The sequence below is a fragment of the Pogoniulus pusillus genome, chromosome 33 (assembly GCF_015220805.1).
Source record: "Pogoniulus pusillus isolate bPogPus1 chromosome 33, bPogPus1.pri, whole genome shotgun sequence".
Taxonomy (NCBI): domain Eukaryota; kingdom Metazoa; phylum Chordata; class Aves; order Piciformes; family Lybiidae; genus Pogoniulus; species Pogoniulus pusillus.
This window is the reverse complement of record NC_087296.1, coordinates 2,977,615-3,003,335: the sequence shown is the minus strand read 5'-3', so window position 1 is coordinate 3,003,335 and position 25,721 is coordinate 2,977,615. Positions and strand designations below refer to the sequence as shown.

At 44.7% G+C, this 25,721-nt stretch overlaps 1 protein-coding gene across 8 annotated transcripts in view; it reads right to left on the bottom strand.

Annotated features, from left to right (window-relative positions):
* PRDM1 (PR/SET domain 1) overlaps nt 1-25,325 on the bottom strand; it is a 106,232-nt gene extending 80,907 nt beyond the window's left edge. For 2 of the 8 annotated variants that reach the window (XR_010308185.1, XM_064170215.1), the window contains exons 1-3: nt 25,234-25,325; nt 24,452-24,490; nt 23,685-23,727 (exon numbers count right to left, since the gene is read on the bottom strand). The gene's annotated coding sequence lies outside the window, so the exon portion shown is untranslated. Of the gene's footprint in view, nt 1-3,306; nt 3,589-4,593; nt 4,658-14,988; nt 15,273-19,822; nt 20,727-21,192; nt 21,453-22,351; nt 22,632-23,684; nt 23,728-24,451; nt 24,491-25,233 lie in introns of those variants that run through there. The other 6 variants (XR_010308182.1, XR_010308184.1, XR_010308181.1 and 3 more) reach the window with 6 other exon arrangements.
* Nucleotides 25,326-25,721: the final 396 nt, after the last annotated feature.

Sequence of the window (25,721 nt, the reverse complement as noted above, 5' to 3'; positions counted from 1 at the left end):
CTTTGGACAGCTGTGTGGGTTTGGTGTTTTTTTTGCTGCATCACAAAAGCAGTTCTGCTGAAATCTTGACTCGGAACATTGCCTGAGTAAGAAAGAGAAACACACTTCTTAAATTGTTCTGTACTTTCCACGTAGAGAGGAAGAGTCAGAACTGTATGGGGTTTTACGCCTGCTTAGGAGCCAGCTGACACAAACAGCAGAGCTGCAGCCTTGCCACGGGAGGGACAACGCTCTGCGGGCAGCAACAGCATGGCTGAGCTGCACCCAGCAACAGAACGAGGGGACGCAGCCTCAAGCTGTGCCAGGGCAGGTCAAGGCTGGATGTGAGGAGGAACTTGTTGTCAGAGAGAGTGATTGGCATTGGAATGGGCTGCCCAGGGAGGTGGTGGAGTGGCTGTGCCCGGAGGTGTTGAAGCCAAGCCTGGCTGGGGCACTTAGTGCCATGGTCTGGTTGGTTGTGTGGGGCTGGGTGCTAGGTTGGACTGGATGAGCTTGGAGCTCTCTCCCAACCTGCTTGATTCTGTGATTCTGTAAGTGCTCAGGGTTTAGGGCTGAAGAGCACTTTCTGCTTGAAATACCCTGCAGCAGGCCTGCGGGGACAGAGTGAGGGGCAAGGGCTTGGAATTAGAGAGGAGAGTGCCCAGGGCAGGGCCAGGAGGGTGAGCAGAGCCCTGGAGCTGCTCTGCCGTGAGGGCAGGCTGAGAGAGTCAGGGCTGTGCAGGCTGGAGAGGAGGAGGCCTTGTGGCCTTCCAGGATCTGAAGGGGGCTACAAAAATGCTGGGGAGGGACTTCTTAGGCTCTCAGGGAGTGACAGGACTGGGGGGAACGGAGCAAAGCTGGAAATGGATAGATTCAGCCTGGATGTTAACAAGTTCTTCACCATGAAGGTGGTGAGGGCCTAGAATGGGTTGCTCAGGGAGGTGGTTGAGGCCTCATCCTAGGAGGTGTTTGAGGCCAGGCTGGCTGAGGCTATGTGCAGCCTGCTCTAGGGTAGGGTGTCCCTGGCCATGGCAGGGGGGTTGGAACTTGCTGCTCCTTGTGGTCCCTTCCAACCATGATCGATTCTATGAGCAGATTGAGATTGGAGGAGAGGCACAAGTTCTGTACCATGAGGGTGCTGGAATACTGCAACAGGTTGCCCAGGGAGGTGGTTCAGAACCCCATCCCTGGAGGTATTCAAGGTCAGGTTGGACAAGGCACTGAGCACCTCTGGGTTCAGTTCACAGAGTTGTTCTTCAGGCTCAGAGGCTATCACAGTAAACAGGAGCCTGGCACCTTCCCAGGTATTCTTTTTTGTGTCAGGAGGAATCTCTGCTCAGGTCGTCAGCTCTACCTAGAGTATTGATGCATCTTTGTCCTTAACCATTCCCTCCTCTTCTACAGATCTCAAACCAGTAGCATACCTGGGCTTATGCTGAGCTCACATCAGCTTTTCAAGCTGTGCCTCTACACACAAAGTACTTCAGTCTTTGTAGCTCCTTCCTACCCTTCTGCTAAGTACTGGCCTGGTCGTTTTCTTCCACCATTTGACTGTCTTCTTGTGCCTGCAAGACCTCTGCCTTCCAACCAGCTTGCCGCTGCCACACAGCGCACGCCCATGCCTGTGGCTTTTGGAGAGCAGCTGCTTTTAGCCCATTATGACCAAGGCCCTTTGTGCTTGGTGATTTATTTCACAGTGCTGTGTGACAACGACTGTGTAGCTCCACTGTCTGTTTTGATAGGTTATGGTCTCATCAGGAACCTCCAAGTTCCACTGTAGACAAAGTAATAATACCTGAGGCAGAAGAACTACATCAATTAGCAAAAGGAGTTGCAGGAAAACTCTGGGACACCTTAAAAAACCCAACCAAAACTCACACACAAAACCCCCAAACAAACACAAAACAAACAAAGTACCCCCCTCCCCCCAAAAAAAAACCAAACTCATAGATAAAATTAGTAATTTGGATAGCTCTACCATGGTAGGCAGCTGACAATGAGAAACAGGAAATCTCACTTACATGCCTAAGTGAGAAGGGCTGGAGACTTTCAGCAGCCTAGCTATAATTTCCAGTATTTTGTCTTGCTCACTCTGGAGCCAGAAATAGACAAGAGGCTCCATCTAAACACGAAGCAGCATTACAGGAAACATGAGTTTTTTCTTAATTTTAGGGAAGTGCTTGCCACACTTGTTTACAGAATCACTCATTCTGTTTACAGGGACATTAACTGCGTGAGCATCGTTTTTCCTCTCTGTGATTTTTATGCACTGCTCACTCATTCTGAAAGTAAGTCAGTGGACCCTGTTTGGTTCACTTCTAAGCCTGGCACTGCCACACAGTCATTGCAAGGCTTCCTACATGCACCAGTTATTGAAAGGGCTGACCCCAAAATAAAACGATGCAAATCGTATTAGTGCTCAAATCGGCTGTAGCCTGTGCTGGGAGAAACAGCAAGGCACCAACGTGGCACCACAACCAGCCCAGATGCAAAGTCCTCTCTGGGGTTGAGCAGCAGGAAGCAAGCCCAGGGCTGGCAGCTCAGAGAAAGGAGGACAGGAGGAGAGCAGAGGACTCGGCAGGAAGCGAAAAGCAAAAGGCAGAGCACGAGAAAATATGTGCTAAAACTTGAAGGAAAGCAGAGTGAAAGGAACAGGTGTGGGCAAGCAGATAAAGGATGAGGAGAAAAAAACCAAAACACCAACACAAACCAATCAGTCATCATTCTTATGCTCAAAAATAAAAGAGTAGATGAGAAAGGAGGGGCAAGACCACCCTTTAGATAGGACGCTGGGAAAAGAAAGGTGAGGAGAAAGGTCACCATGAAAAATGGAAAAGGAAAGAGGGGAAGGGGAGGAAAAAAATCATGAGAAAATTGTGCAGATCTCTCCCCTCCCCTTCAAAGTTCCCTCTTGTGTTGTTTTTCTCTTGAAAAAAAAAATAGAAAGAACAAAAAAGAAGACTGAAAGAAAGAAAGAAAAAGGATGATTATGGCCTCAGAGCAAGGAGGGGGCAAACTGTCGTCAGAGGATATGATATGTAAGAGTAGCTGAATTCCAGAGCATTGCCATGCAAAAAGAACACAAAATCAAGGAGGAAAAACTATTGCTCCAGCAGAATTCCTGAAATATTACTTCAAGCCCACAACTCTGTCCAATAATAAAAAAAAAAGAAATCCAGTAAATAAAACTTCTGTCTGAAACTTTTCCCACCATTCCAAGACCGTGGGTATTGAATCTAAACAGCCTCCTGCTGAGTGTTGGTCGCAGCCTGTAGCTCTGCCACACAGTCTCATCATGGCCCAGTCTAAAGAGAGCTTCAATGAATACTCTGCTGAAATTCACTCAAATTCCAGCTTGCTTAGAGTATGATCTCTATTTCTGAACCTGAAAAGGCTGAACCCAACATTGGAACTCTGTGGTGTTGGGGGAAGGATGGATTTTCACGCTGGGTCGACAGATTTCAGGCTGTTGGGAAGCCGCTGCCGTTTGGTTCAGCAGTCGTGGTTGGACAAAGGAGGTTGCGATTCCAAATGCAGGGCAAGTCCACAGCCATGGGCACTGTGAATGCCTCGATGGTAGACCCACCAGCACTGCAGCTCAGGTGTGGGCTGAGAAGGACAAGAATTGTATTTCTTTCAGTCCGGGTTCTTCTCACCTTACTCCAAATGCTGCTTTTGCATCTGGTTTGCTTCCACCCATCTGCACTCATTTTCATGGTGTAGGCACCTCGCTGCCAGTTCTGTGCCCACCTTGAATCTCACTGAGCTATTCCCATCACAGCAAATCCTCACTGAATGACAATGGATTTGCTGACATAGACTGGGGTCCAAACCTGGCAAAATTAGATCTGTTCAAATCCAAATTTCACTGGGAATTGGAGCCTAAAAACCTACAGGCATTATTTCTGATTACACAGGCATTTTTAAGCTCCCCAGGGACTCTACTTCCCCATGGATGTTCCCCCCCCCCCCCCAGGACAAAAAGGGAGAGCAGATGAGAAGCCTTCACCCAGTCCTCACTTCAAGGCAAAGCACTTGCTGCAGTTGCTCCTTCAGGCAGATACCTCATCCAAAATAGCCCCTTCCCACCTGCCGGATCCAGTCAGTGGCCTAGAGGAAGGCTTTTACAGAGCCCAGCTATCCTTTCCTCCTGCTTTACATCCAGTGACCCAACACTAACACCACTCTCTGCTCCGACATTACCACCCTGACTGACAGGGTCAGTCTTTGCTGGATGTCACTAGATCAACATCCCTCCAGGGTCCCTTCCTAAAGGGAGAATAAGCTCTCCCGGCTGACCTTCAGAGTTCACAAGTGGCTGAGGCAGAAGCCCTGTGCCATCCATCACTGCGGCAAGAGGGGACATTTCAGAGGGTCAGAATGGCACAGGACTGCCATGAACTTCCTGCACCCTGCCTCCCTGCATGCCGAGCCCTGCTGCTTCCAGGGATTCATTTATCAGCAGCAGGGAATAGAAGGTGAAGGCAATGAAGCCGCAGTGAGCGCAGCAGAGGTCAGGCCCAGGAGGGACTCGGAGCGCACACACCCCCATACACAAGAGACTCAGAGGGAGGGCAAGAGTGTTTTCTATTAGCTGCCTGCTATAAATATTACCTTTCAGGTCAAATATTTTGTTTTGAAAATAGCCAAATCCCAAGGACTGCTTCCACCCATCAATCTAAAAGGAGGGGAAAGAAATGTCAATGCTTTCTTCTTCCGAAAACTAGCTGAAAACAAACAAGGTCACGACTGCTTTGTGGCTAACATCACTGAGCCGCTTCTGTCAGCTCCTCCTTTGTTCCTTACTGGGGTAAGAGAAAAGCCAGATTTGTGAGGCATGCTGGAGCAATTCCCAGGATGATACCTGGAGAAGCAGTCCCTCAGGTGAGCTGTGATCCGAAGCTGCCTGCACAGCAGCTCCAAGACCGAGCAAACCCATTTGCAATATGAACATATCAGACAGCTGACACTCTTACTGTGCAGAGATCAAACCATAGCACCAAAAGTAAAAGGTTAGAGAGAGGATTCATTTGCCAGGAGGTATGAATCTTCTGTGGTTGACAGAATTTGCAGTCCTTGACAATTGATAATTGGGCTGCTGGGGCTTGGGTTTGGTTTGTTTTTTAAAAGGGGGACAGCTTCCTTTGCCATCCATGACATGCTGCTCCCCGAGGAATGTTCGGGAAAAGCCAACTGTTTGGATGACAAGTGACACCTGAGGCCTGACAAGCAGCCTTCTTTTCCTTGGCACAGCCCTTGGTGGGGACAGGGGGGACACAAATCAAGAGACTGCCTTCAGAACTCCCTCATTCTGGTGGCTGTAAGAGCTCACAGCCCCAGCTATGTGGCAGCAGTCACTGGGAGCACACCTGCTGTCCACCTGCAAGCGTGGGAACCATGATGGTCACCTCTTCCACTGCTCTTCCCTCTCTGTCTGCTGAGTAAATGACAGGGCAGTTTCTCACAGGCACCCAGCAACAGAACAAGGGGACACAGTCTCAAGTTATGCCAGAGGAGGTCTAGGTTGGATGTTAGAAGGAAATTGTTGCCAGAAAGAGTGATTGGCATTGGAATTAGCTGCCCAGGGAGGTGGAGGAGTTGCCATCCCTGGAGATGTTGAAGCAAAGCCTGGATAAGGCACTTAGTGCCATGGTCTGGTTGACTGGATAGGGCTGGGTGCCAGGTTGGGCTGGCCGAGCTTGGAGGTCTCTTCCAACCTGCTTGATTCTGTGACCTCTGTTGCTCTACTCCCAGCCAGGCAGAGATGGAAATCTGGACCACCGTAAGTGTCTTGAGTTTGCAGTTCTGACTTTCTAATTTGTAGAGTATTACAGCTGAGAGAGGGACACTGCCCTGTCTTATGCCATCAGACCAGGCATGCCAAAACCAGCTCTTTCACAGTCACAAAGCAGATGGGCAAAGAGGGACTGCAGACGAGAAAAGCATGAAAGAGTGACCATGTACCACACAGGTCTTACCCCAGGCACAAAAAGGGCAAGGAGTAGCTGTGGAGCAAAAGGTAATGCTAACGCTGAGAAGAGGTGTGCATGCAGCAGAAGAATTGCTGTGGGTACAAAACTTGCTCTGCGTGCTGGGAAGCACCAACTGGAGATATGCTCTCTGGGCTGCAGCATTTGAGGTCCCTCTGCCTGCCCAGGCACCTCCAGTGGGTGTACATCTGCAGTGAGCAGCTGCTCTGCAATTGCTTACTGTTGTTAGGGCTGCTCTGGTTTATGCACTGGAATGGGATTATCCAGGGTTCTTAGGTGATGCCTTGGGATGATGACTAGCTGTCTGAGACTCAAGCCAGCCAAAACACAGATCACCAGAGGGGTGCAGAAGGCAGGTGGGGGTGGAGAGGACAGGAAGAGTAAAGCAGCATCAGCCCTTCCACCTCACAGTACAGCCTTTCATACACAAAGTTTGAAGCGCAGAGGTCTTGCTAGAGACAAAGCTGATACTCCACTAGAGCCACATCAAAGAGCCCTTTTTCTCTGTGCTTGGTAAAGAGCCTGCCACCTCTCCTTTTAGATGTGGATTTCTGACTTTTACCATATTCTGGTCACCTCAAGAAGAGGACACTGCCATGGCCTTACTTGCTCAGGTCCTTAGGATTGCTCAGAAGCTGAAGTCGAATCCGGCACACAGCAGCCTTAAGCGTGGCTTTATGATTACTTACACATGAAGGTCTGCATGCTGAATTCAGTGCAGTGGTATGGGGTTTCTAACTGCAAATGCTTTCAGTTTCCCCAAGATACGTCTGCCTAAGCTGCCACAATAGCACTGTGCATCTGCTCGAGATTATTGATATGCAAGAAGCAGCATGATCTAAGTGCTCATCTTCAGTTTGTTATCAATTCACTGGGGAGGCAAACCTCTTGCTGTTTTCATACCCTCCTCTCCATTTATTCCTGCTTTTGCTTGGTTACTGAGAATGATGTTTCTTAGTAGAGATAACTTTTACATTGAACATAGCCAGGGAGAAGGAGGATTGTTTGTCTGTGCACCTCTGGAGTAGTAATAGACACAAGTATCTCACAAGCTGTTAGGCACTGAGTACTGCAGTTCAGCCCTTCAAATTCAGTGGTTATGCTGCATGATTATTCAGCTTTCACATTAAGGCAACTGCTTCTCAGGCAAAATCTGTGCCTAGGGATAATGCATATTTAAATATACAAAGCTATGCCCCAGTCCCTGGGACACATCTCGCTGCAAAGCAAACTCAGCATAAAACAATGTAGAAGATATTACCTCCAGTACCATAAAGTGTTTTTTTTTCCTCTTTCCTATCATCATCAACAACATCATTCTTAAATGGAAAGTGCTGAACAAGACAGATTTTCTGAGAGGAGCTTTCCAAAACCATCACAATTTACCAATTTCAAAAAGGCTCAGTAAAGCTGCTGGTGGAAACCAAGACCGCTGCAAGGTTTGCAACCTCGATGCTGCAGCAATGTGCTGCTGTGTCAGAACTAGAAAGTGATGCAGCAGTTAAAATAAGTGACTTCAGTGAGATATTCTCAAGCAAGAGGCAGCTGGAAACTAAGCTAAAAGCCCAAGTAACTAAAGTACCAAACGTTACTGTGAGCAGGAATGGAGTTTCGTATGTTGGATATGCAGTTAAGTATTCATCTTCATGTACTACTAGCTGCAAGTGGACACTGAGTATCTGTTCTTGCCCAGCACAAAGAACAAACTCACTTTTTCAGGTCAGGAGACATTTTGCTGCCTTGCTCCCCTTCCCAGGGCAAGGGTGGAGATTCTGCCCCTTTACTTTGCTCTCTTCAGACCCCATCTGGAGTCCTTTCTGGAGCCCCCAACACAAGAAGGACATGGAACTGTTGGAGCCAGTCCAGAGGAGGCCACAAAGATGCTCAGAGGCCTGCAGCAGCTCTGCTATGAGGACAGGTTACAAGAGCTAGGGCTCTTCAGCCTGCAGAAGAGCAAGGAGACCTTATAGTGTCCTTCCACTATCTGAAGAGGGCTTACAGGAAGGCTGAGGAGGGACTATTGACAATGTCTTGTAATGACAGGATGAGGAGGAATGGGTTTAAACTGGCAGAGGGGAGATTCAAACTAGATGTTAGGAAAGAGTTCTTTACAGTGAGGGTGGTGAGACACTGGCACAGGTTGCCCAGGGAGGTTGTGGAGCACAGGATCACTGAATGTGATCAAAGATCACAACCTAAACCATTGCATGATTCTATAATCTTTATTGAAACTTCGCTTCACCAAATTCAAGCCACTCTGCAATGCTCAGATCCAAGACAGGCGCATAGAAAAGGGAGTGGAGAAGAGGAGGAGAAGAATGTTCCAAAACCAGTTAGAAAGGGAGGAGATTTTTTTTCTTCCTTCTGCACAGTGAAAAAGTTTGGATTTGGGACAAATTAATCATTTCTTTTTGGAGGTTTTTTTTCCACATTGCTTAATGTGTCTCATCAAGGATTCCCAGAGAAAGTGTGTCCATGCCAGAAAGTTCATGCTTTATTTTGAAAGGGATGCTTTGAGATGCTGCACTTTGAGAAGGATTAAAGAAATGAAAAACGGCTTTGAGAAGTTTCAACTGAAAACTCTCCAGCTCTGAACCAGAGCAACAAATTGAATTCACAACCAAGTTAATTGCTTTGCTTTCCAGAACAGCACATACTGGCAAACAAAGTCATTAGTCACAAAAACCTCTTTTACCCAACTCTAGCTAAAAGGCACAGGACTGCTTCCCCAGACTTAAAAGATGAAAGAGTTGCAGTGACTTGGTTCAGATCACAGGATGCTGCTCCGGTTGCCAAAGGCAAGCCAGTGCTCTGCAGAGCTCCAGCTACACCTTATTTTCTCTCAGCTCGCTTTAGAGATAGGATAGTCAAGAGATAAAAGGCTCGGAAATTCCCCCCCCAAGAGAAAGAAGGCTGGAGGAGGGGGGAAGCATGCTGGGAATTTCCCCTGCAGAAGGTGGATTTCCTGGGAGCTGGAGGGGAGTTTGTACAGGAGCCAGAGTCAGCGGCTGCAGCAGGACACAGCATTTCCATGAGGGGCAACCAGTGACATCACTGCATCCATCATCCCTAGTCTGTGATGTTCTGCAGCCACAAGGTCTGTCATGGAGTTACCTAATGTTCTGGCATACTTCTCCATTTATCTTCCCCCAGCAGCACGAACATGACTTCAAACCACCACCAGGTAAGCTCACTGATCACAGCTGCTCCTGGCTCTCTGCTCAAGACATCACTCCAAAAACAGTGTTTAAAGCCCTACTTGAGCAGGAGTCTCCTCCAGGTTGAGGATTGAGGACTATTATCACTCACCTCATATCTTCCCACCTGTTTTATTTCATGACAGTACTTTGCCACTACATTTAGTGAGGCACCTTTGTGAAAGGTTTCATCAGAAAAACATCCAAAGGTTTCAAGGCTTGTTTTCAGGCATTTCTCTCCCTGTTTTCTCTTTAGAAGAATCCAGAACAGCCAACAGCTTGTTGCATCTTACAAAACCTATGCTACTACTCATTGTCTATTACACTTCCTTCTTTTACTTACTGTTGCCATCAGTTAGCAGGACCAGAGATTGATTACTCACATGAATAACTCTCAGGAACAATATTCATGACTCTTAGGGGGAACAAGTGTAAGATATTAAAAGTCTGTTGCTCCTGCTGGGGAGAACTGAAGGTGACTGTTCTTACACCTAGTACAGCTCTTCATTTGCTTTAGGAGCCAAAAAAGAAACCCCAAACAATGAAAAACCCAATCCACCAAAACATGGACATACTTCTAAGTACTTGGTAAAGCCTGTTCCCATTTCATTCTTCAGGGGAAGGAAAAAGAGGGAAATGGGTTGCCTTTTTCCAATTCCTCAACTTCATAACTGGCAATGAGTAATGCCAGGATGGTTATTTCCCTCCATCATTCACTGTGGTGAAGCTGACACAGTAATTCCTAGCATTCACTTGAGAGGAAAGCCCCCACAATCAGTTAATTGCCATTATACAACCGCTAGAAGGACTTGCAACTGCAGTCGAGGAGCTATCATGTAAAGCACTGAACACTTAGTTACTCCTGCTTCAAGCAAGCGCTAAGTAAAAGCCTAGCTTCAAGAGCAGGAATGATCCCACCCATTAAACCAATAACCTCTCACGCAAGTAAAGCTGAGGATGCCAGAGAAGGGGGTGCCAGAGCTGAACACATCTCTCCTGCACCAGCAGCAGCATGGCACTGCCGTAACCCCCTTGCCGACCTGTTTGACACACAGCCACAAACGCACCTGCACTTCTAATTAAGTTCAGTTATCAAACGATACAAGTAATATAAGTGCCCAGTTTGAGGACAACCAGAGGCACCAGAGCACAAGCCCTCTGCTGCTGCCAGGGCCGAGGATTTCAGAGCTCGCAGAGCTCACACATCATCACTCCCCGGTGCAAAGAAAGCTGAAGAGAAAACCCCAACTACAGAAGCTTCCAGGGATTTTCAGCATATGAAGTTGTTGCGAGAGGTGCTAGAAGAAATCATTGGGAGCCAGACTGCTGGTTTGATGGCTCCACTAATTACAGGCCAGGGCTGCTCCTGCTGTGCTGAAGAGCACCAAGGCTGTTGTCACGCAGACAGATTAGCCACTGGTGCCCATTAAGACCACCTGAGCGTAGGCAGAGACGTGGAAGGAAACATAAGAAGGCGGCATGTGCATAACCAAACAGGCTACCTTGCTGAAAAGAAACCCCCTAAAGCCACATTCTGCTTCATTAGCACATGAAAATAAGGTAATTGAATACTTCATCCCCCCTTCCAGAGCCAAGATCCATCACTCATGGAAATGGAGTTTTGATAAGGTGAGGTGTTTAAATGAGGCAGAAAGAGACTTTGAGAGTGCGTTGCTGTGTTTATCCGGGAGAAATCCCACTGCTGCCCAAGCGAAAAAGACAGAAAAGTCACTTTACCACTATGAATCACTGGGACACAACAAAGCCCCTCCCAGGGCGAAACTTAAGCTCATTTAAACACTTTTCAGCAAACAGAAGGCATTGTGCTTGTTGCTGTCGCTAGTTTTGTATCAAAATCCACCTTTCGCTCCTGTTTTTTCCTTGCTTTTCTTTTTCTTCTTCCTCTCCTTAAATCTCTTTCACCAGCTGGTTTGCCTGGCTGTTAATGCATATCACGAGATGAGAAACCAAGCCTTTGCCAGGGCAAAGTATTTTAATCAGACTTTTGTTATTGTTGGGGTTTTTTTATTGGTTTGGGGTTTTTTTTGTGATTTTATTTGGTTGGTATTATTTGGGGTTTTGTTAAAGTCATGCATGGTGTGGGCTTTTGGGGAGGAGGGGGTGTGAATTCTTTTGGGGAGGGAGGGAACCACACTTTAGTTGACGACCAAACTAAGAAGTTTAATACAAGATTTATTGTTCCCAACTCTAGACTGAGACAGCTCCTGGCTTTAGCTCTCTAGCAGCTTGGTTTAGGAAAAGGAAAGTAATTAAAAGCAAACAAGAAAACAAAACACAATTTTAATAATAATAAGTTGTTAATAATAAATAACAATAACCACAACTACAATAATAAAATTAAAAACATGTTTATAAAATATAAATAATGGTAAAAGTAAAATGATAGTGATTATAATGATGCTAATAATAATGCTGGTGACAATAATAGTAGTAATAATAGTAATAGAAGTAATACTACTAGTAATAATAATAATGATAAAATTAAAAGCATCATGATAAAAATTAAAATCATGGTAAAAAAATGGTAATGCTTATAATGATGATAATAATCAGTATAATGATATCAATTATAATAGTAATAATAATAGAGGTGATTATAGTAGTAATGATAGTAATAATGATAATAAAAATGATGATGGTAAGATTAAAAGCGTCATCATAAAAATAAAATTATAATTATTATAATGATGGTAATAATCATGATTATGATGATTACAATAATAGTAGTAATAATTATTATTAAAATGATGATGGTAGAATTAAAAGTATCGCGATAAAAATTAAAATCATGGTATTAATAAAATGATAGTGATTATAATGATGATAATGATTATCACAATAATAGTAGTGATGATAGTAATAATAGTAATTATTAAAATGATGATGGAAGAATGAAAAGCATCATGATAAAACTAAAATCATGGTAAAAATAAAATTATGATACTAATAATCATGATAATGATGATGACAATAATAGTTATAGTAGTGATTATAGTACTAATAAAAATTATGATGGTAGAATTAAAAGCATCATGACAAAAAATAAAATAATGGTAAAAATAATAATTATTATAATGATGATAATCATGATAATGATGATGACAATAATAGTAATAATAGTAGTGATTATAGTACTAATAATAAAAATTATGATGGCAGAATTAAAAGCTTCATGATAAAAATTAAAATAATGGTAAAAATAAAATAATAATTATAATGATAATCGTGACAATTATTACAATAATAGTAGTAATAATAGTAACAGTAATTATAATATCAATAATAGTAATAATAGCATTGATAATAGTAACAGTAGTAATAATAATTTAAAAACCAAACCACCCAAGGAACATGAAAAAAATTCTTGACACTTGAAAGGCAAAAAACCTCACCCCAAAGTAGAAAATGTTTTCTCCACTTCAGCAAGCTAAAGAGCAGCAAACTGCTTTTCTGCCACTGGCTGATCACTTTAAGGATGCTCTCAGTCAGTGGCAACCATAGGGATTTGAACAACTTTTAAAACACCCCACACACTCTTTATCTGGGACACAGCAAACGTCCCTAGCTGCTGTCTTGCCGTCTCATGGACAGAGTTGGTGCAACAATGGAAAGGCTTTCACAGAATAGTCTGGGTTGGAAGGGACCTCCAAAGGTGATCTAGTCCAATTCCCCCTGCAGCAAATTGGGGCATCCTGGGTGGGTGATAGGTTGGACTGGATGATCTTGGAGGTCCGTTCCAACCTGGTTGTTTCTAATTCTATCCTCCTTAGCAATATGGGCAATAAATCAGTGCTGGGAAAGAGCTGAGTTTTCACACAGCTCTGTGTTGCTGCTGCAGCCATGCTACCATCTGCCCTTGTCCAGACTGCCTGCTCCCAGCCCGGTCTTTGCTGCTGCTGGCAGTGGAGTGCATCCACTGCTGTGAAAAGCCAGTTCAGGGAGATAACCCTGCAGAAAGCCACTTGATCTTCTGTGGCTTGTTTTGCAAGTTGAGGGCCGTAATGTGGCTCATACAGGATCAGTTGTGAGCCAACTCTAAAGCAAGGGAGAAGGCAGGACTTAGAAGGAAAAAAGAGAGCTCAGGCTGCTGTGGACCTGCACCTTTGGAAACAATGCCACCTTGGCCAAATGACTGAAGCTGGACTGGAGGTAAACCTGAAGGACTGGGGCAGGGTCTAGCAGGTAAACATTTCACCACCTCTGCTCATAGCCAATGTAATGATGGGAAAATTAAACAGGTTGACATATGAAGGCAAACATCCTTCAGACCAAGGCTCCAGGAACCAACCTTTAAGGTTCTACCACATAGCTCTGAAATACATACAGCAGCACCACCTTAAAGTCAAGTCACTATTTCATAGCTTGTCTACCCATCAAAATAGAGGCTTGACACAGCAAGCAATGGAGTACCTGACAAGCAACCACACTGCTACTTGTTGAGAAAGCAGTGGGCAAGCAAAGAAGCTAGATGGAAGGCTCTGCTGCCAAGAGCCCAGCCTTGTAATGCCAGCAGCTTATGCTGCTGCTGCTGTTGCACCACAGCTGCCATAGGCAGCAGCAAGGCAGGTAACACTCTTTTTGTGCTGCTGGCTGAACAGACCTCCTAAGCAAAACTAGCAGGCCACTAATTAATGCCCCTTTTAGTGTTTGCCAACAGAAAGCAAAAATAAAACAAAACCACGTGGCTGAGAGTTGTATCAAATGGTGTCAGAAGCCTTACTGCCTCCTTCCCCCCTTGCTTTGAGTGGCAGAACATACTGTGGAGACACTGCAAATAAAGCAGCCAGCTTGTGATTTTCTGTGGAATACATCTGGATAAAGCAAAACCAAGACTTGACCTGACTATCTCAGAAGGAACATCTTCAACTGGCCTAACAACTGCCTTTATTGCCTAGTAAGATGCTGGCTTCCCGGGCCCCTGAGTACAGTTCACAAACAATGTGCCCTAGGAGTTCATCCAGAGGAAACTGGAGCTGCGGAGCCCACAGGGAAAGAGAAAAATGTGTGTTATCAACGTGCTAATCACTTTCCACAACACGCTGGGGGGAAAAAAAAAGCTTGCAAGAGGTCTTAAACACATTAAGCAAAGACAAAAAGCTAAGCTCTTGATGGCCACAGTTACCCAACCACTCTGGCTCACTGCCGCTTACCAAACGCACCCAGGAGTGACTTCCCTTAGGGCCATGTCTACACTCAGATTTCCATATAAAATCCTCACAGTGCTGCTGGCTTCGTTGACCCAGTGGAAAAATTCCCCCTGAAATTCCTTGCTGCTGACAAAACCTCAGCATTGAAGCAGCATGATAAATTACATCATCAGGAGCCAAGGCATTGATCGTGACCGAAATATTCATGCAACAGAAGCAGAAAACCACTGAAGGCTCTGGAGAGGAAAGTTTGTACTCGTGTAAAACACCTTTGTTGTACTGAAACCAAGGCAGACATGTCACAGAAGCAAGCAAAACTCTGGGGGTAACATAAAATTCAGAAAGCTTTAAGCTAATTCGAAGAGGTGAGAGTTACTGCCAGGTGTGATAGTGCACATGGCATTCTTGTGGCACAAAAACGTAGCAGGACAAATCACACATAACTTACAGGGGCAGAGGAAAACTAAATCAGGCACAGTTCTATTTATTCTGCATATATAAAATTAAATCTGATTCCCCCCCCCCCCCCCTCTTATTTTTCCTTCTCTCCCCCTCCCCCCCCCCCCCCCCCCCAACTGTGCTTAAAAATAGAGGAAGATTTAACAGGTGTTAATTGTTTCTCCTAGGTGTAATCATCTTTTTCATTTGCCCAGGTGAGAAAAGAAAAGCCATTTAATGTGCAAGGCTGAAAGTGATGATTAATTAAACAACTTCCAGGGCCCTGGGGGATCCTCCTCCATTCGGGATACATTTCCTTTAGCTGTAAGCAAGCTGGAATCAAAAGACAGGCTCCTCCTCAGCTTTTTGTTTCAGCTGCCATGTAGTTGTAAAAGGTTGAAGATGCTTAAGCTGGTATGTGTTTGTAAAGGCTTGAAGACATTTCTCAGCTTACTTGTCAGCCGTTCTGGCATCAGTCATCCAGGGGTACCACTCACTGCCTAACAACACAAGGGGGTTTTAAGCGATTGGGAGAGTATCCCAGCACTGCCTAATGCAAGATTTGGCATCACTTTTGGTATTTAATTGGCAGAACTTGCTGATAGACTTTCTTCTTTTAATCACTAAGGCTCGAATCTGCAGGGGTTTGTACTGAGGGAGCCCCTGAAAGTAAATCACCTTATCAGGACCGATTTTCTAGTGACAACTTGCAAACAAGGAGCAAGACGACAGGTCAGAGTTGGGAGGACATGTGGCCCCTTTCCCTTTTTTCTTACTACAACAACGCCTAGAGGACCTTTGATCTGAATGTCAGTGGTGAAAATACACAAACAGAATATTATATACCCACAGGTGTACATTCCTAAAACTGGGACATTCCATTACTCTCGGCTGCGTTGGAAAACAACACCTTCAGAAGCTGACCCCGGCTCTCCTCTGACCACACTGGCATCCAGGCACAAAGCATCACAGTGTGCTGGTTTGAGGCTAACTGCACTATTTTAATGAGGAAAAAATAGATTCTAGGCTTTGAACATAAAACAGTGATGAGGTCATCCATCTCTGAGTGAATTAGACAACAAGGACGCAAGCATGGATAAGGCGGTTGGTGTCACTCCATGGCTTCTGCTGTAGTAACTGCTTCTGCTTGACCCTGCACATAACCCAACTGATTTTGTTTCTAACCCCCCTTGCCAATTCTTCCAACTCACTTTGCACATAAGGCAGACTCTGGGATAAGGGAGGGGGGGTCAAAAGAAGGTGGAAGGGTGTTTGGGAGAGCCTGCTGGGCACTCTGATTGCTGGGAGGGGTATTGTGTTTCTGCATTACCTTCAGCTTGCATGTTTTTGTATATAGCTGTAAATATCTGTAATATATTGTAACTATCTGCTTGCAATATTGTGCTAAACTGGGAATATAAAGCTTCATTCCTTAACGCCCAGCCAGCTGAGACTAGTCTGGGTGAATTAACTTGAGGGGAGGGAGGGCAGGTAACTCCCAGAACCACGACACAGGCAGCAAGCAGGGTGCTCTGAACACCATCTCTGATCCACTACACAGACAGCAAGCAGGGTGCTCTGAACACCATCTCTGATCCACTACACAGACAGCAAGCAGGGTGCTCTGAACACCATCTCTGATCCACTACACAGGCAGCAAGCAGGGTGCTCTGAACACCATCTCTGATCCACTACACAGGCAGCAAGCAGGGTGCCCTGAACACCATCTCTGATCCACGACACAGGCAGCAAGCAGGGTGCCCTGAACACCAGCTCTGATCCACGACACAGGCAGCAAGCAGGGTGCCCTGAACACCAGCTCTGATCCACGACACAGGCAGCAAGCAGGGTGCCCTGAACACCAGCTCTGATCCACGACACAGGCAGCAAGCAGGGTGCCCTGAACACCAGCTCTGATCCACGACACAGGCAGCAAGCAGGGTGCCCTGAACACCAGCTCTGATCCACGACACAGGCAGCAAGCAGGGTGCCCTGAACACCAGCTCTGATCACACCAACAGACCCTCAAGAAGCACATGTTGCAGGGACAGGGCTAAAGCGTGGCTGAGGTTAGTCTGCAGCACTTCACACCTCGCAGAGCAAGGCTGCTCAGCAGAAAGACCTCCGGGCCAGGCAGGTGACGTTTTGATGCCGAGAAGGCTGGATTTAAAGGCAGCTCGACTCGATTTTGCCAGTGGTAGCAAGGATTAGAAGTCTTGTTGAAATAGATATACAGCCCCTGTGGGCGTTCAGCTCACTTCTCGCAACAGCATGCTGCAAATCATCTGTTTGGGCCGAGGCTACTGAATGCAAAAGCACATCCCATCCTCGGAGAAATCATGTACCTGCTTCTTAAAAGCAGGCTCCAGCTTCGGCAGCCTGGCGTAGGAGGCAGCGCTCTTGCGTTAGGAAAAATACAGTACACTTCAGTGGAGAAGGTGAGGAGGTCCCCGCCTGTATCCCTCCGTCCTGCAGGGTGCTTCTCAGCCGGTTTGGTGCTGCGTCTCCTTTTGTTAGAAAATTAAAAGTGGAACTGCAAGCAGGAAAGCCACCGCGAACCCTGCAATAACCTTCAGGCATTTTAAGAGCAGCAGAGGTTAGAAGGGCAGCTCCTGACTCTAAACAGCAGCTATTGTCTCTCTCTTCTTGAATAACAAAAGCGGAGCTGAAAGCTATTTACCTGGTTTTACCTCGGTCGGATCTCATTTCCCCCTCTATTTTCAGTAGATGATCTTATCAAATAGTGTCCTTTCTAACAAGTGCTTTGATCGGATTTTTCTTATTTTATTAGTAAGTCTTACAATAGAGAGCTCATGAGACCAAGTCACAGCACAAGAGCCCTTAACAGACTTTTGTCAAGGCGTATTTAAATGAAGGATAACTCTTTTTAAGCTTCTAGGTCACTCTGCTTTCATTTTGAAATCACAAGGGCCAGCTTGCAAGTACAAAGCTTGCAAACACTCCCACGCCAACAACTTTCTGCCGCCACCATCCCGCCTGTGCCTCTCCTGCTGCAATCGGATTCCTATGGCTGGACACTGAACTTGCACACAACACACGACTGCAGAGCAAGGGTGGGAAGATCAAACCCCTACCTTTTGAGTGTTTGCTGGTCAATGTAGCGTATCCAAGATATTCTTCAACTTGTTTATAATGCAGAAGGGGGGGGGGGGAATACATCTTGATTTCAAGACCAAAGAAAACTTTACACGGTTGGGCATCATGCAGAGTTTTTACGACTGGCTGGGGATGAACTGAAGTTAATATATAAAATCCTCTCAGATGTAGCCTTAAAAGAATGCCTGCTACAGACAAAACCAATCCACAATACATAATTCCTTCCACTGTTTACAATAGATACAAAACTTTAAAAGGGGGGGGGGGGGGAAGGGAAATATCTTTTGGGGGTACTTTAGGAAAGAAGTTCACATAAAAGCAAGCACTTGTAGCTTCACTGATCTTAATAATAATGCTATTATTCCTCTAAGTCACACCCCAACACCCATCCCTTGCTTTTTGTACCTCTCTACACTTCTAATTTTCAATTATAAAAAAAATACATATTACTCAGAAATTATTTTCTAATTTAGAAGCTTCTGTCAATCTTAAAGAAACAGAAAACAGCAACTGTTTCCTTTTAGCTATAAATCAAACACCCAGTGGAGCATTTGCAACCCTGAAAACACAACTGGATATAGCAATCTACAAGGCAAGTTTATGGCATTCGATTCTTCATCACTAGCAGGAGTTTGGAAATACCACAGGGAAGCTTAAGGAAAGCCTTAAAAGGCAGAGAATTAACAGGAGTTCCCTCTCTTATCAAAGCATTTTTATATTTGGACTGTTAGGGATTTCTTGGATAAAAAACTGGGAGTGAAATGCTACCTATGAAACCTGATTCGCTGAATGCTACATTAGCAGGACTAAGCTCTCAAGTCAATTTTGCACCAGATCCTCAGCCTCTACAAGCTCTCAAAGCTCAACCGGAGCTGATGTCCCCCACAAGGACTAATTTAAGACCTGCAGAGTGTTTCTGACAATAAAATAGACACACACAGAGACTCAACACATCGTCTTGCACAAGCTGAAAGTACATTGAAGGGACACACTTAGAAAATGACCTTGCAGTCGAGCTGAGAGTTTTGTTAGCGTATATTCGGTTTCTACAAATCTCACATCACCAACAGAAAATGAAATCAAGACAGCCTCTGAAACGTGCTTTTTTTTTTATCTGGCATCAGCTCTTGCCCTTTTGCAGCCCTGTTTCCATCCAAAGTTTTGCCTAACTACAAACAGAGAGGAAATTGACATCCGAGTGCCTGTGAGAACTGAAATTATTGCGTATATTATTGCTTCTCTACCTATCTTTATAGAGTCACTTGAAAAGTTGTAATTACCTATATTTCCTGCTTTAATAAAATGGTGGTGAATGGTTTAGTTCCTACAGTACTTTATAGCTTGGGAAGAGCTGGCAAGCTGGAAAGCAACTTTCCAGTCAGTTCAAAGGAAGTGGAGTGTGCTCATTTCCACTTGCAGAATCCACTCTTTATCAGGCTCTACAGGCATTTGTGTGACCTTCTGCAGTGCAGCATCTGGGCACAGTATTTTCAGCTTATTACATTTTTTTTTCCCCCCTACAGAAGATATTACTAGTTTATAAAGCTCAGAGAGGGGGGAATAGGCATAGGGTGAGATGTAATTTGAGCAAAAAAAAAGTATTATTGGGAGTTCATCACATTCTCCTCACAGCTGCTGCATGTGTTAGGATTTATGCTTTCTCTGGAGCTTCCAAATCTACACACACAGTCACCAGTACCCCATCTTGCTTCAAAACCATCCATTTTGGGTAATCATCTAACAAACCTGATTGCTTTTCTGCATTACTTAACAAAGCAAAGTTCAAAATACTTCTGCTGAAACCCTGAAATTGCCATTATGCTTCGAGAGGAAGGAGCAAGATGCAGCCTGAGCTTCTTAAAAGCAGCAGCTCTCTACTCAGACACAATTTTCCCATGTCTAACAAAAGAGCTAGTTTACTAACACTGCCTTGAAAATGTTTATTAGAGGCTTGGAAGCTAGAGAACAATCATTTCTTTCCCCTCTTTACTGCCCAAGTATAATTTGAGTCTTCCCACCACACAAGATGTACACACTCGCAGCATTTCAATTACTTCATCTGGATGATGCAGCTCAGTAACCGAAACATTAAGGGCGCTTGGCAGACACAAGGAAATTAATTCTGGAACATGGATGTGGAGGACAGTGTTTCCCAACTTCTTCCCATGCCATGAATTGTTAACAAGAGAGTTACTACCACAGCATTTAGAAAGCTTGAACTCAGAGTACAACATGGTCGAGAAGCTATTTTCAATAAGAGAGTTACTACAACAGTATTTAGAAGGCTTGAACTAGGAATACAATATGGTTGAGAAGCTATTTTCGGCACACCTGCCCTTGGCAAGCTAGACAAGACTGGGGTGTTTCTGAACATAATCACATCCCTTTTCAGCTGTGATTTTGAAGAGGACATCTACCTTTGCAGGCTTGGAGTGGCTGGAGCATATATGTCTAATAAAGCAGACATCATTAAGCAGAAGAAAAGCACTAAAGGCTCAAAGGAGCAGGAGAATAAGGAAATGTTATCCCATCTTCATCCCACGCTTCTGGAATGTGGGCAGATCATAGTAAAAGTTTAAGTGGCAAGAAGATTAAAGGAAAACTGTTAAAGCCAAAAAGGACACTCACATCATCTGCTGTAAGTCAGCCGTGTCCCTGCAGACTTCAGTGGAGATCCACTGATTTACACCAGTTGATGTTTTAGGCCAATGGCTTCACAGAAGATACCATCGATTAAATCTGTGTTCTGTTTCGATTCAAAGCTTCTCTCGCCCTCAGAGCACATCTTGCCCCAGCTGGAAGCCACTCTGGTATTTTTGTTTTTGCTAGAAAGTGCCCTACAGGCAAATTCCAAAATAATTTAAAAACATTTAAAAAAAGAAAATTGTCAACTACTGCTTGTTATTATTTATATTTCCCTTTCTTTTGGTACTTTACAGAGAACACTTCAAAGACAGTTCTGTGCCCTGCAGAGCCTAAGAGACAAGGGCCAGTCCATTCTGCAAGCACTGGGCACAGCTGTACTGAAATGCATTCCAATTGGTAATAAGCACTGTAGTAAAAATGTGTTTATTATGCACGTTAGCAGCTTCAGGTCTTCAGTGACCAACAAGGGAAGATAGAAGAGAAAGATATTTCAGAGAGAAATGCTTCAGATGCTCTGCATCTGGAAACCTTTCTAAACCTGAACACTTTTGCTCTGTGTTTAACAGGACAAATTTCCACTCCCCCCACCCCAAAAATAAACCCACCCAACTCTTCAAGGCCTTATCCTTCAAAATGTCACTGTGCAACTAGCCCATGCTTAGCCTGTGGTTTCTAGTGGGATCCACTGCTAATGAAGATCCTCAGCCTGGGTTTCAATAAGAAAGAGGAATCATGAACAGTGACAACAGTCCTTGAAGAGTAATACCCATATGGTTTCAAGCACAACCGCTCAGCCCTGCACAGAGCAGCACAACTGCAAACCCTGACAAGCTTTCCACCCAGCCTTCAAAGCCAAAAAGAAAAGTGGAACACGAGGCCAACAGTGAAACTGAAAGAGCAGTGAGGTTTGAGGAGAGCTGCGGGGAAAAAAAACACAACCAACAATAATCCTCACGCATTAAAGCTGAACAACTTCTAACTTCTCATCCTGAGTGCCAGAAAGCCATGAACCTAAATATCAGAGCATCCTATAAAAGGAGTGACCTACTCACTGGCAAAAAAAGAAAAGAGGTTTGAGGAGGGCTGCAGGAAAAAAGAAAAACAACAGAAACCCTCATGCATTAAAGCTTAACAACTTCTAACTTCACATCCTGAGTATCAGAAAGCCACGATCCTAAATATCAGAGCATCCGAAAAAAGGAGTGATCTGTTCACTGGCAAAAAGCTGTTTCTAGAAGTGCTGTGCTTTCACATCGTCCAGTGTCTTTCCAAATGTTACTTGGGAAGAGCAAATATTTGGTTTTAAGGAATAGGGCAGATCCACACTGTCACAAGTGACCTAAAGAATCTATAGTGAATATATACATAAAAGCAGAGTCCCTTCTTTGCGCAGCTCTCTGGGCCACGGGAGTTTCATGAGGAGATTTCAGTGCTACCTCAGGTTGTGTCTTTCACTTTTACAAAAGCCAGCACTGAAATAACTTTTGAGGTGGCTCTAGCAACATATGAAGTAAAAAAAAAATCAACATATTAACAGAAAGAAATCTGTCAAGGCTTTTAGGGCAGTCGTTGATGAGTTTTATTAATTACCTCCTGTTACTTTTAAGATATAGGTAGGATCTCATTAGTTTTTACTAGTCTCAAAAGGAATGAATTTTGCAAACAGCCACCCAGAAAAAAACCACCCAAACCCCAAACCTGTGCCATCAGACAATCTGCATTCATCTCTTAATTCCCAAACCCCCAGACTTGGCCGTTGAGAAGAGCATTTCCAAATGCAGCAGTTTGAGCATACTACAGTGTAGTATTTCAGCCACAAGACATGGAACGTATTATTATTATTAAGCACTTTAGCAAGCTCTTAACAGCTGTTGAGAACATGAGCGATTCTACAGCATTTGGCAAGATTTAGCAGGTGTGGAAATCAGGAAGATAAGATCTAGCAAAGATATTTTTAGGATGGAATCTCTCTCTCAAAGAAAAAAATATTATAGTCATAATCTAAGCCATGATAGATGTAATTTGCAGTTAAGTTGTCAGTTGTACTACCCTGCCTCCTTCCCTGTAGTTTCAGATTATCTCATTGTCTTTTCATTCTACAAGGGGAAAAAAAAAATCAGTATGGGAGTGCTAGAGGTACTAAGAGAACTTAAAGCCCCACTGTGAAAGATCTCACTGCTTGCCAGTGGGAATTTATTATCAGTTGCTCCAAGGTTACCTATTTCCAGTTGAAATTGGCAGAAGCAATCATTTTCACTTCCATCCAAAACGGTTTACAGGAATCACTGAGTGTTTTTCACTTATTAGACATATTATATCATCTCACCAACTTCAGTGTACAATTATTTCCTCCTTTGAAGTGTTTGATAAGGATTCACTGCAGTGTCCCACACGAATTTATTACCACAGGGGGAAAAAAACCCCATAATGAAGTGACACTGCTAGCAGTAGAGTCCGTGGGAGGATTTTAGCATTTGAAATTCTTTCAGATCAAACTAATTGGCTTTTATTTGCCTGAAAGACATCAAATATTTAGATGAGAGGGCTATATTTTGCCAATTCTTGCCGTTCATCTGGAACTAAGCATTTCACATTTAGTCAGGCAGTGCAAACCAGAGCTCATGTGAACAGGAGAGTGAAGGCTCGAGTTAATTTGTCATCCACGATTATCACTTGGGAAGTTCACTGAGTTTATTAAAGACAACTACTGTGTGATAAGGACAGCAGAGACACTATTAACCGTGTCATTTAAATTGCCTGAGCTGGCATCCTGCCCGAGTCCTTCAGATCAGTGTGTCAACACACTTGTTGCTGGCAGGGACTCATTTAAAGGGCGGGGTGGGGGGGAAGAGGAGCTCGCACAGGACTGAGTGTGCTACACAGATTTCTGTAGCAGCTCCTGAGAGTAAGCAGTAATACCCAGTCTTTGTATTTTTGACTGCTAGACAAGAGAATGACAAGTGAAAAGACTGTTTTTCCCTAATAATAATAATAAAAATGAAAGAAAAAAATCAATTTTCATTGTAAATTACTTCAATTTGCATTTCCTGGAACTGCACATTTTGCAGCACTAAACAAACTAACAAAGACACACACACTCCCCAAATCAACTGCTCTGCCAAAATTGTTTAATCCTGTATCTCTCCTACCTTTGCCTCCTCCCCAGGATCTCCTGCTTTCACTTCATTAAGCCTGTAGGAAGAGAGAAAGGTCTGGTAGCTGGCTGGGCACAGTTTACTATTAGAAGTAATTTTCTCTCTCTCCCGACAAGAATCACGTCACAAAGTAACAAAACACATTTGGGAAAGCTGTAGTTAAGAAGCTACAAGGATTTAATTATCCCCCACCTCCCACCCCTTCTCAATTCATACTGAAATTAACGAAAACATCTTTGTTGGAACATCACATGCATATTAAATAACACACATGCCAAACTTAACAGACAGGTTAAGTTAGGCAGATTACTCCTGCGTATAGAAAACAGCTGGAACAGAAAGTTTTTCATCTCCTGTTTTCCCATGTCCTGATAATGAAAAAAAGTGCTTTTTCCCCCCCCCTTTTGCTTGTTTCAATCTTTTCTTTTAGGGTGAGATTTTTTTGTTTGGTTTTGTTTGTTTATTTGATTGATCTTTTGCTGTTGTTGTTTGGTTGGGTTTGTTTTGGTGGTTTTGGTTGGGGTTTTTTTGGGAAGGCAGGATTTCATCAGCTTAAGCAGCATCTCAGTTCTACAAGCAGCTTATTTGTTTGCTCAGAAAGCGCTGTGCTTTCCATCATTCATGCCGTGGCCAGCAATGGGCATCCTCCTACTGACCACTCCCCAGCACCAGTGTACTGCCGGCCTGGGCAGTGGGCAAATACCCAGGTACACACAGCCCATGGCCTTGGAAGATAAAAAGAATGGGGGAAAGGCTCTTACCTTCCACAGATCGTCCACAGGCGTCTTCAAGTGAATGATCTGTAAACACAAAACCAAACCCCCCTAAAGTAACAGCACAACCCGCAGCAACCCCCCCCCTCCTTCACCACCCCCCTGCCGCCGCTTTGCCGCCTCCCTCCCACCCCCCAAGCACTTTCCCACCGCTTGCACTACAAACAGAAACTTTCCCGTGGCATTTATTTTCTACTGGTGAGCCATAAAATCGCCTGCTTGTCCCATTAATATGAGCATCGTCCTTTACCTTTCACCATCTCCAGAGAAGGGAAGCGGGGAGGGGAAAACAGAACAGCAAATACATAACTGAAGCTTCAGAACCACGAGTTTCAACTCATTTACGATCCCAGATAAAGGTTAATAGTTAAACTCCTTCCTCTCCCTCCCACCCTCCCAATTATTGATGCCCTTCAAGAAACGAAATGGGTTTTGTTCTCGTTTACCAGAGGCTAGACAAACTGTCAACATCTCCGCTTTATTTACGGGTTGAGCAAGAGCAGTTCCTCAAACATCAACATTTTTACGTTAATCCTGGAGAGAATCCACTTCTCTAAAACTACAAAATCTGCCAACTTATGTAGTATTTATTTTTAACGAACGAGAGTGAGAGTCTTGATCTACCCTTCCTGCCCGTAGAGGAAAGCGCGGCTCCACTCTCCCAACTTTAAATCCCTCTTCCCCTCCTTCACACCACTCAGCCCCTGGTCACTCTCTCTCCCACCACCCAGCTCCAATCCCCCCAAGTCTCTCCTCTCCCAAACCCCCACCTGCTCCACGTCCAGTGGGATTTCAGGAGAGGAAACGAAATCTGCCAAGTGGTTCCTGCCGGGCGATTTCTTCAACCCGTCTGGAGGTTTAAACCTGAAAAACAAACACCTCTATTGAATGCAAACTAAGCTTTGGGGGTAGCCGAGTTAATTCCTCAGCAGACAGCTACTCTCAGTGTCTGGTTACACAAACATACCTACAGACAGGTTGGAGGGGAGTCCCTTGGAAACCGAAGTGCGGGGATAAATCAAGAGAGGCACAAAGGTTGGGGAGGGAAACTCGGAAGGGCAGCAGGGTGTGCAGGATGGAGAGACTACAGGCAGCAGGAGACAGGCTTAATACTGGGGAAGGGATGGGGGAGTTTAAGCAAGGAGCAATCCAGGAATGGGCAGAGACCCTACAGGTCTGAACTGGAGCGGGGGGGGGGGGGGGGGGGGGGGGGGGGGGAAGGAGGTGTCCCTTTGAGTGACGCTGATAACAAGTTTTT